This window comes from Schistocerca nitens, chromosome 8 (assembly GCF_023898315.1).
Source record: "Schistocerca nitens isolate TAMUIC-IGC-003100 chromosome 8, iqSchNite1.1, whole genome shotgun sequence".
In the NCBI taxonomy this organism is placed as follows: Eukaryota; Metazoa; Arthropoda; class Insecta; order Orthoptera; family Acrididae; genus Schistocerca; species Schistocerca nitens.
Window position 1 is genome coordinate 88,840,017 of NC_064621.1, and position 17,977 is coordinate 88,857,993.

The following is a 17,977-nucleotide window of genomic DNA, read 5'->3' on the forward strand; positions in this document are numbered from 1 at the left end:
GTATAATTGTTCTAAGGGGACGTTTCAACTTCTGCGAATGGTTCATCCAACAATGTGTCAATCCTCATTTCAGTGCAAATCTTCTCTTTACGGATGAGGCTTCATTCCAACGTGATCAAATTGTAAATTTTCACAATCAACATGTGTGGGCTGACGAGAATCCGCACGCAATTGTGCAATCACGTCATCAACACAGATTTTCTGTGAACGTTTGGGCAGGCATTGTTGGTGATGTGTTGATTGGGCCACATGTTCTACCACCTACGCTCATTGGAGAACGTTATCATGATTTCATGTGGGATACTCTACCTGTGCTGCTAGAACATGTGCCTTTACAAGTACGACACAACATGTGGTTCATGCACGATGGAGCTCCTGCACATTTCAGTCGAAGTGTTCGTACGCTTCTCAACAACAGATTCGGTGACCGATGGATTGGTAGAGGCGGACCAATTCCATGGCCTCCACGCTCTCCTGACCTCAACCCTCTTGAGTTTCATTTATGGGGGCATTTGAAAGCTCTTGACTACGCAGCCCTGGTACCAAATGCAGAGTCTCTTCGTGCTCGTATTGTGGACGGTTGTGATACAATACGCCATTCTCCAGGGCTGCATCAGCGCATCAGGGATTCCATGCGACGGTGGGTGGATGCATGTATCCTCGCTAACGGAGGACATTTTGAACAATACCTGTAACAAAGTGTTTGAAGTCACGCTGGTACGTTCTGTTGCTGTGTGTTTCGATTCCATGATTAATGTGATTTGAAGAGAAGTAATAAAATGAGCTCTAACATGGAAAGTAAGCGTTTCCGGACACATGTCCACATAACATATTTTCTTTCATTGTGTGTGAGGAATGTTTCCTGAAAGTTTGGCCGTACCTTTTTGTAACACCCTGTATATATGGCGAAGATTAATGGAACTGGCAAAATGCAGGGATGCATTCCTAAAGGAAACGGGAGAAAGAAAGTCCTATGAACTTGTGTCCACAAATGCTTCGTTGCCACGGTAGATGGTGGCGACGAATGAAAGTTCATCTGACCACGTGCCGCGTGTTTCTTGTATGATGCAGGCTGTGTGATTGTAGCAGCCTACTGTACGCAGCAGTAGGGTCCGGTCTGCATGCCGGGAACGCGACGAGATGGCGTTTCTATGCGGCCAAGGAAATGAAAACGGTAGGCAGCGCGGGTATCCTCACAGACACAAACCACATCACACAACATTTCAAGCCCCGTCTGGGCGTCTGTGTGACCATCGGTCCTTTCTGACGAAAGTGCAAGGAGGCAGAGGACTGTGCACGTGACAGGTTTGGAGGACAGGGTCCTACAGGATGTAGAGACGAATCCTAGCACAAGCTCAAGCCGACTGGTCCGCCAGCATGGTGTAACCTAAAGTGCCGCATTGCATGATGCGACGTGTGAACGTGTACATTGTACCTCATGAAGGCCACTTCGAACATCTGTAGTGACGGAGATACGATGCAGCTGTGTACTGTGTTCCGGAACCATGTCGTTGCACGCACATCATCCTTGTCCGGTCACATGTTCATAGGACCTTTTTTCCTCCATTTTCACTCAGGAATCCGTCCCTGGAGTTTGTCAGTTTTATTAGGGTATTGGGCGCATGTTAGGGTAGAACGTATTACTAAGGATGTTCACGATTCGAAAACGTTTTTTGAAGAGTAAGGTACAAAGAACTGGGGAGAGGTTACGCATTGCGTGTAGCAAGGAACTTGGCCAATTCTGTATTCAGGGATTTGATTCGACAGGTTTTTTCCTGACGTAGTTATACTTGAAAGAATGGTTGGAAGTTGGCGACACATAGTAAACCGAAAAATGCAGCAGTTATATCAATAATGACTGAGATAATTTGGAAGCACAATGTAAGGATCAGAATAAGTTGCTTCAGGGAGTGACCCGTTTTATATTGGTGTGAATGTGACGTTTTGCAAGTGTAAGGTAATTATATCATTCTATATTACGGCTTTGTTTGCAGCGTATGTCGGCTCTGCAATTCTTTTACCAGATTGGGACCACATCCGTTTTTATCTTGTTGACCTGAAGTTGGCTTTTTTAGTGCGAAATTATGCACGACTTGACGAGCTGGCATTGACATTTCATGCTAAAAAAATAAATTATCAGGTGCAGTACCGATTTTAGAGGAGCTGTGGTGTTACAAGCCAGATTTTCATGCCCTTGTTAGTAATTTATTTATAAATCCAGTTCCGCTGAATTTTTGTATTCGTAGCAGATGGGATTAAAGGAAGGCATCTAAGTAATTCAGATGCTGCTAAATTTGTTACCGTCGGTTCGAACAACTCGCAAGTATTATGGGGCTGCTTCGGGAACTCAAATGGGAATCCTTGAAGAGAAAGCGAATTTCCTTTCGAGGAACACTACTGAGGAAAGGTAACTGCAGAACGATTCTATTGCAACCAAGGTACCTTTCACTTGGTACCACGAAGACTTGTTCCAAGATATCGTGGCTCATACGGAGGCATATAGAGAGTTGTTTTTCCCTCGCTTAGTTGCAAGTATAACAGGAAAGGATATGATTGGTAGTGGCACAGCGTAACTCCCCCCCCCCAACCCCCCCACCCCAAAAAAAAACCACGCACCCCTTGGTGGCTTACGAGTATATCTATAGATGTAGTAAGCGCTGATGTAGGACAACAAGACAAGATCGCGGCCATACTTGCCGACGATAGTCATTCGGGATAATAGGGAACCATGATTCACTGCCGAACACAGTGCGACGTCAGTCACCAACGAACAATGACAAGCGCTAATCGAGTTGTGAACACGAACCTCCCGGCTGCTAACGGGGTACGGGGTCTGCACAAGGCACCCGCTCACCAAAGAACTCAGATACCGAATTAAGAACTGTGCGCAACGGATCTGACGGTAGGTAAGAGGCGACTCTAGTAAATGAGTCTCGAGTGTTGAGCTTGGTAAAAATCTCTGGTGGTATACTGATTAGGAAAAGGGACAATAACAGCAGGGTTAAAATCTTGGCCTAAGTCACTCTAAGTACGTTTACTACAACCATACTTACTGTGAGCCCGTCGAACGCAACATTAACGCGAATCTCCATTGGGCACAAGACAAAAGCCACTGTTAATTATGACAGATAAACGAGTTAGAAGAATCACTTACCGAGAGGTTTTACAGGTGGTTGGAGAAGTTCTCGTAGACAGCTCTCGGAAAAAGAATTAGGGATTTTAGGCATAATTAAGATGCTGACAATGTAATTATAAGGAAGATGATGTCTGGCTGACAGAGTGATTACAGTGTCGTACCGAAAGGAGAAAGGAAAACAAAGACGCAACTGCTCCCACTGGCCAGGTCATGGATGAGCCCCCATGACTTTAACTGAACGACGCAAAACGCCTAACTTTAGTCTCCCTAACCAGCCAGTGTCGCCGGATAACCTCACCATAACCGATGTGTAGAGGGCGAGCTGCATACTGTTCCAGTGGCTGCCACTGCGACGCATCGTACAGCGCACGGGCTACCTAAGCAGAGCAGAAGTTCCGCTAGCCGCTGCGTCTCGTCGCTGAAGCGCGAAGTTTCCAGTCTTAAACAGAACGATTCTACTCGTTGAAAGCTTAGCAACAAGTCTACTCCTCTTAGACCTAAGTCAGCCTCCACCGCATCTTATGTCGCTGCTCTGAGCAGAGTCCGCGCAGCAATGAGGAAAAAAATAATGGTCCAAATGGCTCTGAGCACTATGGGACTTAAATTCTGAGGTCATCAGTTCCCTAGAACTTAGAACTATTTAAACGTAACTAACCTAAGGACATCACACACAGCCATGCCCGAGGCAGGATTCGAACCTGCCACCGTAGCGGTCGCGCGGTTCCAGACTGTAGCTCCTAGAACCGCTCGGCCACTCCGGTCGACAGCAATGAGGAAAGGAAGGCGAGATACATGCCAGTGACGTAATTGCTAAAGCATTGTCTGTTGCCTTGCCGAAGAGCCTGTGTAAAAAGTTTTCCAATCAGCTGGCTTCCCACCCACTCTATTTCTAGAACATTCTATCTAGCTACCTTACATCACAGATATCTTCTTTTGGTCCGCCAATCCCACGTTTTAACACATACAACATTTCCAGAAAGTCACTCCTAGTCTTACACACTTGACTGTTTTTCAAGAACGCCGAGTAAGAACATCCGCTCCCTCTGGAGGAGGAAATCGTCACATCACCGATGATGATGTCAGGATGAGAAATCTTGCTCTCTCCGGGAGAATGAAAACACAGTAAAAAAGCTGAATAGCATCGCTTGTCTCGGAGCAGCAGGAGGTTTATTTATTTATTTAACCTGATGTTATTTGGGCTGTCATGTTCTCTTTCACATCGGAACAGGGTTTCGCACGTACAGCTAATTTTTTACGTTTTAGCTTCCTAAAAAAATAACAGTTTTAACGTGACAAATAGTGTTAAAATACATTGATTGTCTGAACTGGCAGTGTGAGTAAATAATACAGACTGTGGCGTAATAACGTTAAGAGTAGCAATACTTTCACTGCTGCGGCTGCTGCCACTAATAGTGATAGTAGTAAAGATAATAATAATGACTAGAATAACAATAATGATAGAACCAGGTATAAAAAGAAATGTAGCAGTACAAGTTAGATGTCTTCTAATATAGCGAATTTCGGGAATGAAAATTTAACTGCATCAGCTAAGTATACTGGGAAAAGAGGAATATGTGGTTGAAAAGAAGCATGTACAACGGTAACGGGTGCGTACAGGGAGAATGGTACTCCTTACTGTTACTTTAGTAGATGCAGCGTTAAATCTCTTCTGAAGCCCGAGATGCTATTCAGTTCTCTAATATGAAAACGGAGATTATTTCTGACTCGGGTTTCTGCTATTGAGAAAGATTTAGAGAAAGTGGGACCTAAAGGATTTTAATCTGGTATGAACGGGTGTTTCTGCCATGTTGTTAAGATAAGAACGTTAAAGACAAGCAGAGAAATGAGGCACAGTGTTCGTTGATGAGACAGGTAATGAAAATCTCTGCGTTTACGTGCACGAAGACGTTGTTGCAGTTCATATGATACTAAAATATGATCAAAGAGTCTAACATCACAGATATAAAGACTACACGTATTCTTAACTAGTTCCAGGAGCCGTGAGTTTTACCGAGAAAGGCCTATAGGCAAATATCATTGTTGTTGTTGTGCTCTTCAGTCCTGAAACTGATTTGATGCAGCTCTCCATGATACTCTATCCTGTGCATGCTTCTTCGTCTCCCAGTACCTACTGCAGCCTACATCCTTCTGAATCTGCCTAGTGTATTCATCTCTTGGTCTCCCTCTACGATTATTACCCTCCACGCTGCCCTCCACTACTAAATTGGTGATCCCTCGATGTCTCAGAACATGTCTTACCAACCGATCCCTTCTTCTAGTTAAGTTGTGCCACAAGCTCCTCTTCTCCCCGATTCTATTCAATACCTCCTCATTAGTTATGTGATCCACCCATCTAATCTTCAGCATTCTTCTGTAGCACCACATTTCGAAAGCTTCTATCCTATTCTTGTCTAAACTATTTATTGTCCACATTTCACTTCCATACATGGCTACACTCCACAAAAATACTTTCAGAAACCACTTCCTGACACTTAAATCAATACTCGATGTTAACAAATTTTCTTCTTCAGAAACGCATTTCTTGCCATTGCCAGTCTACATTTCATATCCTCTCTACTTCGACCATCAGTTATTTTGCTCCCCAAATAGCAAAACTCATTTACTATAAGTGTCTCATTTCCTAATCTAATTCCCTCAGCATCACCCGACTTAATTCGACTACGTTCCATTATCCTCGTTTTGCTTTTGTTGATGTTCATCTTATATCCTCCGTTCAAGACACTGTCAATTCCATTCAACTGCTCTTTCAAGTCCTTTGCTGTCTCTGACAGAATTACAATGTCATCGGCGAACCTCAAAGTTTTTATTTCCTCTCCATGGATTTTAATACCTACTCCGAACTTTTCTTTTGTTTCCTTTATGGCTTGCTCAATATACAGATTGAATAACATCGGGGATAGGCTACAGCCCTGTCTCTCTCCCTTCCCAACCACTGCTTACCTTTCACACCCCTCGACTCTTATAACTGGCATCTGCGTTCTGTACAAAATCTAAATAGCCTTTCGCTCCCTGTATTTTACCCCTGCCACCTCCAGAAACTGAAAGAGAGTATTCCAATCAACATTGTCAAAAGCTTTCTCCAAGTCTACAAATGCTACAAACGTAGGTTTGCGTTTCCTTAATCTTTCTTCTAAGATATGTCGTAGGGACAGTATTGCCTCACGTGTTCCGATATTTCAACGGAATCTAAACTGATATTCCCCGAGCTCGGCTTCTACCAGTTTCTCCAATCGTCTGTAAAGAATTCACGTTAGTATTTTGCAGCTGTGACTTATTGAACTGATAGTTCGGTAATTTTCACATCTGTCAACACCTGCATTCTTTGGGATAGGAATTATTATATTCTTCTTGAAGTCTAATGTCTCATATATCTTGCTCACCAGATGGTAGAGTTTTGTCGGGACTCGCTCTCCCAAGGCTGTCAGTAGTTCTAATGGAATGTTGTCTACTCCGGGGGCCTTGTTTCGACTCAGGTTTTTCAGTGCTCTGTCAAACTCTTTACGCAGTATCATATCTCCCATTTCATCTTCATCTACCTCCTCTTCCATTTCCATAATATTGTCCTCAAGTACGTCGCCCTTGCGTAGACCCTCTATATACTCCTTCCACCTTTCTGCTTTCCCTTCTTTGCTTAGAACTGGGTTTCCATCAAAGCTCATGCAAGTGGTCCTCCTTCCTCCAAAGGTCTCTTTAATTTTCCTGTAAGCAGTATCTATCTTACCCCTAGTGAGATAAGCCTCTACATCCTTACATTTGTCCTCTAGCCATCGCTGCTTAGCCATTTTGCACTTCCTGTCGATCTCATTTTTGAGACGTTTGTATTCCTTTTTGCCTGCTTCATTTATTGCATTTTTATATTTTCTCCTTTCATCAATTAAATTCAATATTTCTTCTGTTACCCAAGGGTTTCTACTAGCCCTCGTCTTTTTATCTATTTGATCATCTGCTGTCTTCACTATTTCATCCCTCAAAGCTACCCATTCTTCTTCTACTGTATTTCTTTCACCCATTCCTGTCAATTGTTCCCTTATGCTCTCCCTGAAACTCTGTACAACCTGGTTCTTTCAGTTTATCCATATCTCATCACCTTAAATTCCCACCTTTTTGCAGTTTATTCAGTTTTAATCTACATTTCATAACCAATAGATTGTGGTCAGAGTCCACATCTGCCCCTGGAAATGTCTTACAATTTAAAACCTGATTCCTAAACCTCTGTCTTACCATTATTTAATCTATCTGATACCTTTTAGTATCTCCAGGGTTCTTCCATGTATACAACCTTCTTTCATGATTCTTGAACCAGGTGTTGGCTATGATTAAGTTATGCTCTGTGCAAAATTCTACCAGGCGGCTTCCTCTTTCATTCCTTAGCCCCAGTCCATATTCACCTACTATTTTTCCTTCTCTCCTTTTCCCTACTGACGAATTCCAGTCACCCATGCAAATATCATTGCAATCAATAGATAGGGTTTGTACAAGAGGGAATAATTTCGTATTTATATAGGCTGTGGGGAGATGCCGCTGCCTCCTTGCACCTTGCAGTTACAGTTACATGCACAGCCCACTTTAGATTTTCATGTGTCATTACTTCTTGACTCTTTGCTGAAGGAGAGGAGTTGGTATTTATCCCATTTGGAATTAAAACTAGTAGGGATTCCAAACAATTTCCGGGTAGTAAGTCTAGAATGATCAAACGGTACCGTACATCGTACGCACATTTTACTACTGCACACAGGTCGGTGCTGAAATTCTCCATATCTGTCATTAGACTTATTGATTTTGCACATACACACAATTGGAGGCCCGCGACGAATTTCTCTCCTGCGCCAACCTCATTATCTCAGAGGAGCACCTGCAACCTAAGTCCTCAATTATCTGCTGGATCTATTACAACGTCTGTCTTCCTCTACAGTTTTTGCCCTCTAAAGATCCTTCTAATACCATGGAGCTCAATCCCTGATGTCCTAACAGACGATATCGTTGTCTCTCTTCTTCTTGTCAGTGTTTTCCACGTATTTCTTTCCTCTCTGGTTCTACGCAGAACCTCCTCATTCCTTACCTTATCAGTCCATGTAATATTCAACATTCGTCTGTAGCACACCACCTCAAATACTTCGATTGTCTTCTGTGTCGGTTTTTCCACAGTCCATGTTTCTCTACCATACAATGCTGTGCTTCAAACATACATTCTCAGAATTTTCTTCCTCAAATTAAGTCCTACGTTTGATACTAGCGGACTTCTCTTGGCCTGGAATGCGCTTTTTGCCAGTGCTAGTCTGCTTTTGATGCCCTCCTTGCTCCGTCCGTCATTTGTTATTTGGCTGCCTAGGTAGCAGAATTCCTTAACTTCATCTACCTCCTGACCATCAATCCTGATGTTATGTTTCTCGCTGTTCTCATTTATTCTACATCTCATGACTTTCCTCTTTCTTCGATTTACTCTAATTCATATGCCACTTCCACGTGGCTTACGATAAGTTAATGGATTTGGTACAATACCCTATGCGAAACGTACTTTAACCGCCGTGGACCCTAGTTGTAAAACGTCCATTTACTTGGTACGGGCAACTCTGTGTATAATCCTTGCGTTTCCAACAGGACCAGAGCGGGGTGCACTCTCTTCTTACAGCTCGTGGAAAGAGATTCGCAGGTGCCCCAGAATGGCAGTCAGCAGAACGACGCTGGTCCGTAGCGTACTGTACCCTGGATGGCAGAGGCATTACCCCTCCATCTGTCAGTAGGAGTGAGAAATCAGCACTTGTTCTCTTGAATGTATCTCAGCAGGGACCTCTGCCTGCAGTGTCTGCTGTAGCATATGTGTGACTACACTGACCAAAACTCGCAAGTAACATTTACTATTCGACAGGCAAAAGTTTTCACTCAGGATAGAGAAGATTAATGTAAAGAAAAGGATGGTTTGAAATTACAGTTAATGATAGCATTATTATGTTTAGCAACCAGTGTAAATCGAACAGCAGAAACATTACTGTAATTGTGCTTAATTGAATTCTTATATATTATAATAATACATGAACGTATGTGTTCGGTCTCGTAAACTGACATACGGTCGGGAGAGCTGTGGTGTGCTGACCACATGCCCCTCCATATCCGCATCCAGCGACGCCTGTGGTCTGAGGATGACACGGCGGCCGGTCGGTACCGTTGGGAATTCATGGCCTGTTCGGGCGGAGTTCAGTTTATATATGTATGTATTAGGAATGTGTGTATGTTCGAAACCACTGAACCTATTTCAACCAAGGGACTTACAACCAACTTTACACATGATTTCTAACCTATACGAACTTTCTTCCGCGGATAACCCACGCAAAATGATCAAAGGAACAAAATTGAAGGCTTACTACATTTTCGCTGTTTATGCAGTAAAAATGCCGTGCCGGGCGTGACGTTTTAATTTATTACTTGTCTGCTACAAAATTCATTCGCGACACGTGTTTCAGATAGTACTCACATATACCAGTGAAAGTACCAACAAAATTTAATCATTGTACAACATATTCTTCAGGAGATACGGCGTGATATAAACTGAGATACATTATGGATGGTGTTTCAATTTATTGCCTCTCTGCTGCAAACTCTATTCACAGCACATTTCGCTGACAGCGTCTACATATGGTGTTGAATGTACCTCCAACACTGTATCAATGTAGAACACGTATCTCTGAAGATATAACGTCATCAACACTGAACTATGTGAAAAACTGCAGCATCAAGCATGACTTTCTCTTTCATAGTGTATTTACTACCACCTCTATCCAGAAACAAAATTTTCTGACAGTTTCACAATATACTAATGAATGTAACTGCAAAACTGTTTATTTGTACGATACATTGTTCAGTAGACATGACGCCATGAACATTGAGTTGCACGAAAACGAAACTGCAGTGCGAAATTCGCTACACATACATATGAAATGTGTGTTGTATGTTAAACATACGTGAAATATATGTGATGCGTGCGCACTTTGATGAAGTCCTGGGGAAAATATCCTCCTAGACACCTGGATCGGTTGCAGCCATACTTGGTATGCATATTGCTTAGTATCTGGAGAGAAATACAGTGGAGCTGGAACAACCAGCCTGCTATTGCACTGATTTTGATTACTTGTGATGGTGCGAGAAGGTGGGGAGGAGGAAGTACAGAAAGGGGCAAGGATGAGTGGACGCACGTAAGGGGACAGCAGGCTGACAGAGAGAAGGGAAGGAGGGGACCGACACGCATGGGTGAGGATATGAACTTGAAGCGAGGAAAAGGATATCAGCTTAGAAGGGGGAATAGGAAAGGGACTTAGAGATGACAGACAGACAGAGGGGGAGGAACAGATGGTCTGAGAGAGGGGTAGGGGGGAAGCAGAGCAAATGGACGGGAAGAAGGGTAGGAGGAAATGGACAGAGGTTGGGTGGAGGAGGTGAATGACGCGGTGTGGGGAGTGGATAGGGAGAAATGGAGAAACAGAAGATTGGAGTAGATACGTACCCTGATAATGCCAGATACTCAACGAGTTTATGGGATAAAAATGAGGCATGTCTATGTGGGAACGTACTGAGGCCTCTCCCTGTGGATGACTACAACACTGATGACCGGTGTGCCTGCCCTCTCACTCCCAGGCTGTCTATCACTGGGCCACATCCAAATGCCTGAAAAAATACATATATTGCACGATTAGATCGGCCGGTCGAATGGAGACCCCCACTGAGCACGTATAGAGCTCCGTCAGGTGCTAAAAGTGCTATCTCAAACGACTACACGGCATCTCTGTCTCCTTCACACTGATCGCACAGCATCCCCTTATACAGGGTGATACAGCTGCTGCTATAGAAGTTCCTTCTTCTTTATTATTATTTTAAAACCTTGTACAAAATGTAGGCCGGCAGTGGCTTATCTACAGCCAGAGGAAACAAGAGAACAGATAACATGTAGACCGATATACTGAAAATGTGTCTATGAAAAACCAGGGTACACACATAATGATAATAACGAAGACATTCGAACTGCAGAAACAAGTGCAACCATACATTAAGGCATAATGAGTACACTGTCGGACAGTGGAGGACACTGAAGAGACACAATTGCACTGGAAGGCAGAAACACTGCACAGAAAACATCGACAATGAACTTCGATGCACTGGACGCACACACTATTGTACTAAAAAGGGGGGGGGGCTGCCACAGTGAATAGGGGAGGGTGGGAGGTGGGGAGGACACCAGTGGGAGAGAAGAAGTGAGGGGACAGGGTAGGGTTGGGCGTCGAAGCCCAGAGGAAGGGGGGAAAGAGGAGAGGGAAGGAAGTTAGGAGGTTCAAATGGTTCAAATGGCTCTGAGCACTATGGGACTTAACAGCTATGGTCATCAGTCCCCTAGAACTTAGAACTACTTAAACCTAACTAACCTCAGGACATCACACAACACCCAGCCATCACGGAAGTTAGGAGGGAGAGAAGGGAAAGAGAGAGCCCTGGAGGAAAAACTCATAAGGTGGAAGGGGAGGATCAAATATGTTAGGAGAGGTAGATGGAGGGACGAGGGCATCATCCGGGAGGGGGAATTAGTGGAAGCCACCTTGGGCAAGGGTATGGAGGGTGGTAAGATGGAGAGCAGGTGGGATGCAGTAGTACTGGCGCGGAAGTGCATTGGGGTGGGAAAGGATAGGAGAGACAAGCGGGCGAGGGGGATCAAGTTCACAGGAGGTTTAAAGGATCCGTATCTGCTCAAGGAAGAGGAGGAGTGGGAAAGGAATTAATTCATAGAGGAGCCGTGTGGGGGATGGGAGGCGGATGTGATAGGCGAAAATGGCTCTATGAGCTTCTGAGGTCATCAGTCCCCTACAACTTAGAACTATTTAAACCTAACTAACCTAAGGACAACACACACATCCAAGCCCAAGGCAGGATTCGAACCCGCGGCCCTAGTGGTCGCGCGGTTCCAGACTGTAGCGCCGAGAACCACTCGGCCACCCCAGCCGGCTGGGATAGGCGAGGCAGAGTGCATCGCGTTCTAGGATTTGAAGGGACTTGTAGTAGGTAGGAGGGGTGGAGATGCAGGCGGGATGGGCATAACAGAGGATGGGGCGGATTAGTGTTTTATAAGTGTGGAGGACAGTGGAGGAGTCCAAACCCCATGTGCGGCTGGAGAGGAGTTTGAAGAGGTGGAGACTGGAGTGGCTTCGATTGTCTGGAGATGGGGGGTCCAGGAAAGGTAACGGTCAAGGGTGCGCCAAGGTCTTGAGGGTGGGGGTTAGGTTAATAGGACAGCTGTAGATTGTGATATAAAAATCAAGGAGATGGAAGGTTTTGCTTACAATGATTCCCTGATTTTTGGAAGGATTGGCCTTGAGCATCCACTGGTTCCATCAAGTGGTGAACCAGTCAAGACTGGAGAAGGTGCTGGGAGCGTTGCAGGGTGGGGGCGAGGGCAAGGAAGTCATCGGCGTATTGGAGAAGGTGTTTGGCCGGCCGTAGTGGCCGAGCGGTTCTAGGCGCTACAGTCTGGAACCGCATGACCGCTACTGTCGCAGGTTGGAATCCTGCCTCGGGCATGGATGTGTGTGATGTCCTTAGGTTAGTTAGGTTTAAGTAGTTCTAAGTTCTAGGGAACTGATGACCTCAGAAGTTCCATAGTGCTCAGAGCCATTTGAACCATTTTTGAAGAAGGTGTATGGGGGGTGATGGCGGCAACTGTGTTATGGATGGTGACATAGGAAGGACGTTGAGAAAGGAAGGAGGCTATCAGACGAACGTAGTTAATAGGGAGAGCGAAGGTTTGGAGCTTGAAGAGGAGACCAGAATGCCATCACGGTCGCAGGCTATTCAAGGTCGAGAGAGAGTAAGATGGCGGAGTGACGAGAATTTAGTTGTTCGGAGAGGAGGTGAGTGAGGTGAAGGAGAAGATCTTCTGCAGAGAAGGACGGTCGAAAGCCACATTGGGTAGAGGGAAGGAGGCGGTGCTGGTGGATGCGTCGGGTGAAGATTGATTCCAGGACTTTGCTGAAGACCGAGGTAACGCTGATGGAATGGTAGGAGGAGACAGCGGACGGTGGTTTGTCTGGTTTGAGGAACATCAGGATCCGGGAGATTTTCCACAGGTCGGGGTAGAAGCCAGTGGACAAGACCACAATATATAGTATGGCCAGGGTGGTGAGGAAGGCTGCAGGAGCCTCACGGAAGTGACAGTAGGTAACACGGTCGTGACAGGGAGTGGTGTTGCTTTTTGTGCGTCGTGCAGCTATGATATCTAGAGGTGATGGAGGTGTTGAGTTCAATGTGTGGAATGTTGTCCAAGTATTGGAAGCCAGGAGCGAGTGGGAGGTCAGAGGTGTCAGTTCGATAACTGAGATCAGGGAAGAGGGTGTAGTCGAACTGGGGATCATCAGGGATGGTAAGGATATCGGAAAGGTATGAAGCAAAATGGTTGGCCTTACTGTCGAAGTCGTTTTATGCAACCTGTACTTCTACGTCTGGCCTTCTAAAACCACACTAGAGATTTTAACATTCTCTCGCTCACTACGCCAAACTGTTGGCCTTACAGAAAAAGTCAACAGGATCTTTTTGTAGTAAATTTAACGTAGTCAAATTTTGTGCTGGGATACGTTTCTGCATGAGGCTACAGTTTTCGAGTTATTCAACAAAACCACACAAAAGTGACCTTCAAACGCACCCCTCCCTGCCCCCTTCCCCTCCCCCCTCCCTCACACTCGACTCCTTACAGTTAGAATTTACAGAATGCTGTTCGTGGCACTCCCTTCTATCCCTGTACAAATATTTTTGTCAACACGATCTATTCCCAGTATTCTACCTCGTTTGGTCTCGGTTGATTGGACTGATGTGCCATAAGCAATCTGGGCAACATCGTTAACGTTATTAATCCAGTGAGGATAATTAAAGGAAAACAACTTTTGCAAACGTTACGCTAAGATTATCTGCGCTGACAGTTCGATCTAAACTTAACGCGTACAAACAAAGTACTTCCGTATTCAGAAGTTCTGATGAATACAACGATATACAGTAATTGTTTCTTATTATTATTGGTGTTAAATGGTTATTATTGCTGTTAAAATTCAAAAATAGTTAGGTTCAATTTACACAAACGTCAGTTTTACAATGAGCAAGTGTTCAAATAAGCTGACTATTTAATAAGCCCAATAAGGTCGAATGTGGGAAAAATTCGGACAGTCGGAAATCTTTGAACAATGGTAGGAGGTACAAGTGGAGGTGCGTTCGGAGTCACTTTCGTATGTTTCTCTCGAATAATTCGAAAACTACTGCCTCTGGCGAAAACGTATCCTAGTATGAAATTTAACTGCATTAAATTTCCTACAAAAGTTTGTGTTCATTCTTCCTGTAGGACACTAAAGCACCAAACAAACTGGTATGGCCATGCGCGTTGAAATTCAGTGATATGTAAACATGCAGAACGCGGCGCTGTGGTCGGCAACACCTGTATAAGACAACAACTGTTTGGCGCAGTTGTTAGATCTGTTACTGCTGTTAAAATGGCAGGTTATCAAGATTTAAGGTAATTTGAAAGTGGTGTTATAGTCGGCACACGAGCGATGGGACACAGCATCTCCAAGGTAGCGATGAACTGCGGATTTTCCCGTACGACTATTTAAAGAGTGCACCGCGAATATCAGAGATCGCTGCGGTCGGAAAATGATCCTGAAAGAACGAGACCAACGACGATAGAAGAGAAACGTTCAACGTGAAAGAAGGACAACTGTTGCGCAAAGTGCTGCAGATAACAATGCTGGGCCATCAACAAGTGTAAGCGTGCAAAGAATTCAACGAAGCATTATCGTCATGGGTCTTCGGAGCCGAAGGACCACTCGTGTACCCTTAATGACCACAGGACACCAACTTTTACGCCTCTCCTGGACCCGCCAACACCGACATTGAACTGTTTGGAAACTTTTTGCCTCGTCGGACAAGTCTCGTTTCAAATTGTATCGAGTCAAGCAGTATATTGCTCCCTCCTACGTATATCTCGCGAAGAGACCATGAGGATAAAATCAGAGGGATTAGAGCCCACTCAGAGGCATGCCGACAATCTTTCTTTCCACGAACAATACGAGACTGGAAAAGAAGGGAGAACCGATAGGGGTACTCATGGTACCCTCTGCCACACACCGTCAGGTGGCTTGCGGAGTATGGATGTGGATGTGGAAGGAGAGAGTAGATGGACGTTTATGGGTATGGAGGCAAACTCATCAATCCATGGATCCAGCATTTCAGCACGGGACTGTTCAAGCTGTTGGAGGCTCTGAAATGATGTGGGTTCTTGCATTTGGACTGATCTGGGACTCCTGATACGTCTAGATACGACTCTGACAGATGACACCTAAGTAAGCATCCTGACTGATCAATTGCAAAATTGCAACCAATCACGTCCATTGTACATTCCGACGGACTTGGGCAATTTCAGTAGGACAATGCGACACCCCACACGTCCAGAGTTGCTACAGAATGGCTCCATAAACTCTCTTTTGAGTTTAAACACTTCCCCTGGCCACCAAACTCACAAGACACGAACATTTTTGAGCATATCTTGGGATACCTTGCAACGTCCTGTTCAGAAGAGATCTCTGCCCTTGGTAATCTACGGATCTATGGACAGCCCTGCAGGATTCGTGGTGTCAGTTCCCTCCAGCACTACCTCAGACATTAGTTGAGTCCATGCCACGTCATGCTGCAGCACTTCTGCGTGCTCGCGGGAGCCCTACACGATGTTAGGCAGGAGCATCAGTTTCTTTGGCTCTTTAGTGTACTTCGCGCTTAGCGATCGGGAGACTATGAAAATTCCGCGCGCGGATTATGAAAAGCTTATACACTACTGGCCATTAAAATTGCTACACCACGAAGATAACGTGCTACAAACGCGAAATTCAACCGACAGGAAGACGAGGCTGTGATATGCGAATGATTAGCTTTTCAGATCATTCACACAAGGCTGGCGCCGACGGCTACACCTACAACGTGCTGACATGAGGAAAGTTTCCAACAGATTTCTCATACACAAACAGCAATTGACCGGCGTTGCCTGGTGAAACGTTGTTGTGATGCCTCGTGTAAGGAGGTAAAATGCGTACCATGACGTTTCCGACTTTGATAAAGGTCGGATTGTAGCTTATCGTGACTGCGGTTTATCGAATTGCGACATTGCTGCTCGCGTTGGTCGAGATCCAATGACTGTTTGCAGAATATGGAATCGGTGGGTTCAGGAGGGTAATACGGAACGCCGTGCTGAATCCCAACTGCCCCGTATCACTAGCAGTCGAGATGACAGGCATCTTATCCGCATGGCTGTAACGGATCGTGCAGTCACGTCTCGATCCCTGAGTCAACAGATGGGGACTTTTGCAAGACAACAACCATCTGCACGAACAGTTCGATGACGTTTGCAGCAGCATGGACTATCACCTCGGAGACCATGGCTGCCGTTACACTCCACGCTGCATCACAGACAGGAGCGCCTGCGATGGTGTACTCAACGACGAACCTGGATGCGCGAATGTCAAAACGCAATTTTTGCGGATGAATCCAGGTTCTGTTTACAGGATCGTGATGGTCGCATCCGTGTTTGGCGACATAGCGGTGAACGCACATGGGAAGGGTGTATTCGTCATCGCCATACTGGCATATCACCTGGTGTGATGGTATGGGGTGCCATTGGTTACACATCTTGGTCACCTGTTCGCATTGATGGCACTTTGAACAGTGGAAGCTACATTTCAGATGTGTTACGACCCGAGGCTCTACCCTTCCTTCGATCCCTGCAAAATCCTACATTTCTGCAGGATAAAGCACTACCGCATGTAGCAGATCCCGTACGGGCCTTTCTGGATACAGAAAATGTTCGACTGCTGCCCTGGCCAGCACATTCTCCAGATCTCTCACCAATTGAAAACGTCTGGTAATGGTGGCCGAGTAACTGGCTCGTCACAATACGTCAGTTACTACTCTTGATGAACTGAGGTATCGTGTTGAAGCTGCATGGGCAGCTGTTCCTGTACACGCCATCCAAGCTCTGTTTAACTCAATACCCAGGCGTATCAAGGCCGTTATTACGGCCAGAGGTGGTTCTTCTGGGTACTGATTTCTCAGGATCTATGAACCCAAATTTCGTGAAAATGTAATCACATGTCAGTTCTAGTGTAATATACTTGTCCAATGAATACCCGTTTATCATCTGCATTTCTTCGTGATGTATCAATTTTAAAGGGCAGTAGTGTATAACACTGCGGAGTGGAATGAAGTGACTACGTTAGGGGCATCTGAACCACCCTGCATATTCTACCAGGTAATGCACTGTGATGCCCGTTGAACCTCTTTCACAGAATTGTAGCCTTTATCATTTGCATACCCGCCGTTGGTGTGTAGGTGTATGAAGCTACGTTGACATCCTGTCATGTATCCTGAGTGCTCCACTTTCTTCATCAGGCAGTGTATTTACGACTTCGTACAAAACTTTTGACGACGTTGTCCTGAGAACGTCGCCCCTGGTGCCTCCGACAGTGTTGCCACGGCTAGAGCAGCCTGTGTGCCAGCAACAAGACGGCGCGTCGGCGTCTCTGCGGCGTCGCTGCAGCCGGCGTCCCTTGTGCTGGGCGCCTCTTGAACTTGCAAATGAGGGCGCCCGGCCGGCGCTCGCTTGCAGGCGTGCCGGGGAATCCCTAAACGGAATCGTGACTGCGTGAGCCGAGCGGGCCGCAGCGGCCCTCAGATAGGATACGCGGTGCTGCGAGGCCGCAGCCCAGAGCGCCGTGCCAAATGGTCCCCCGGAGCGCAACCGCCCCGTCCCAATACCCA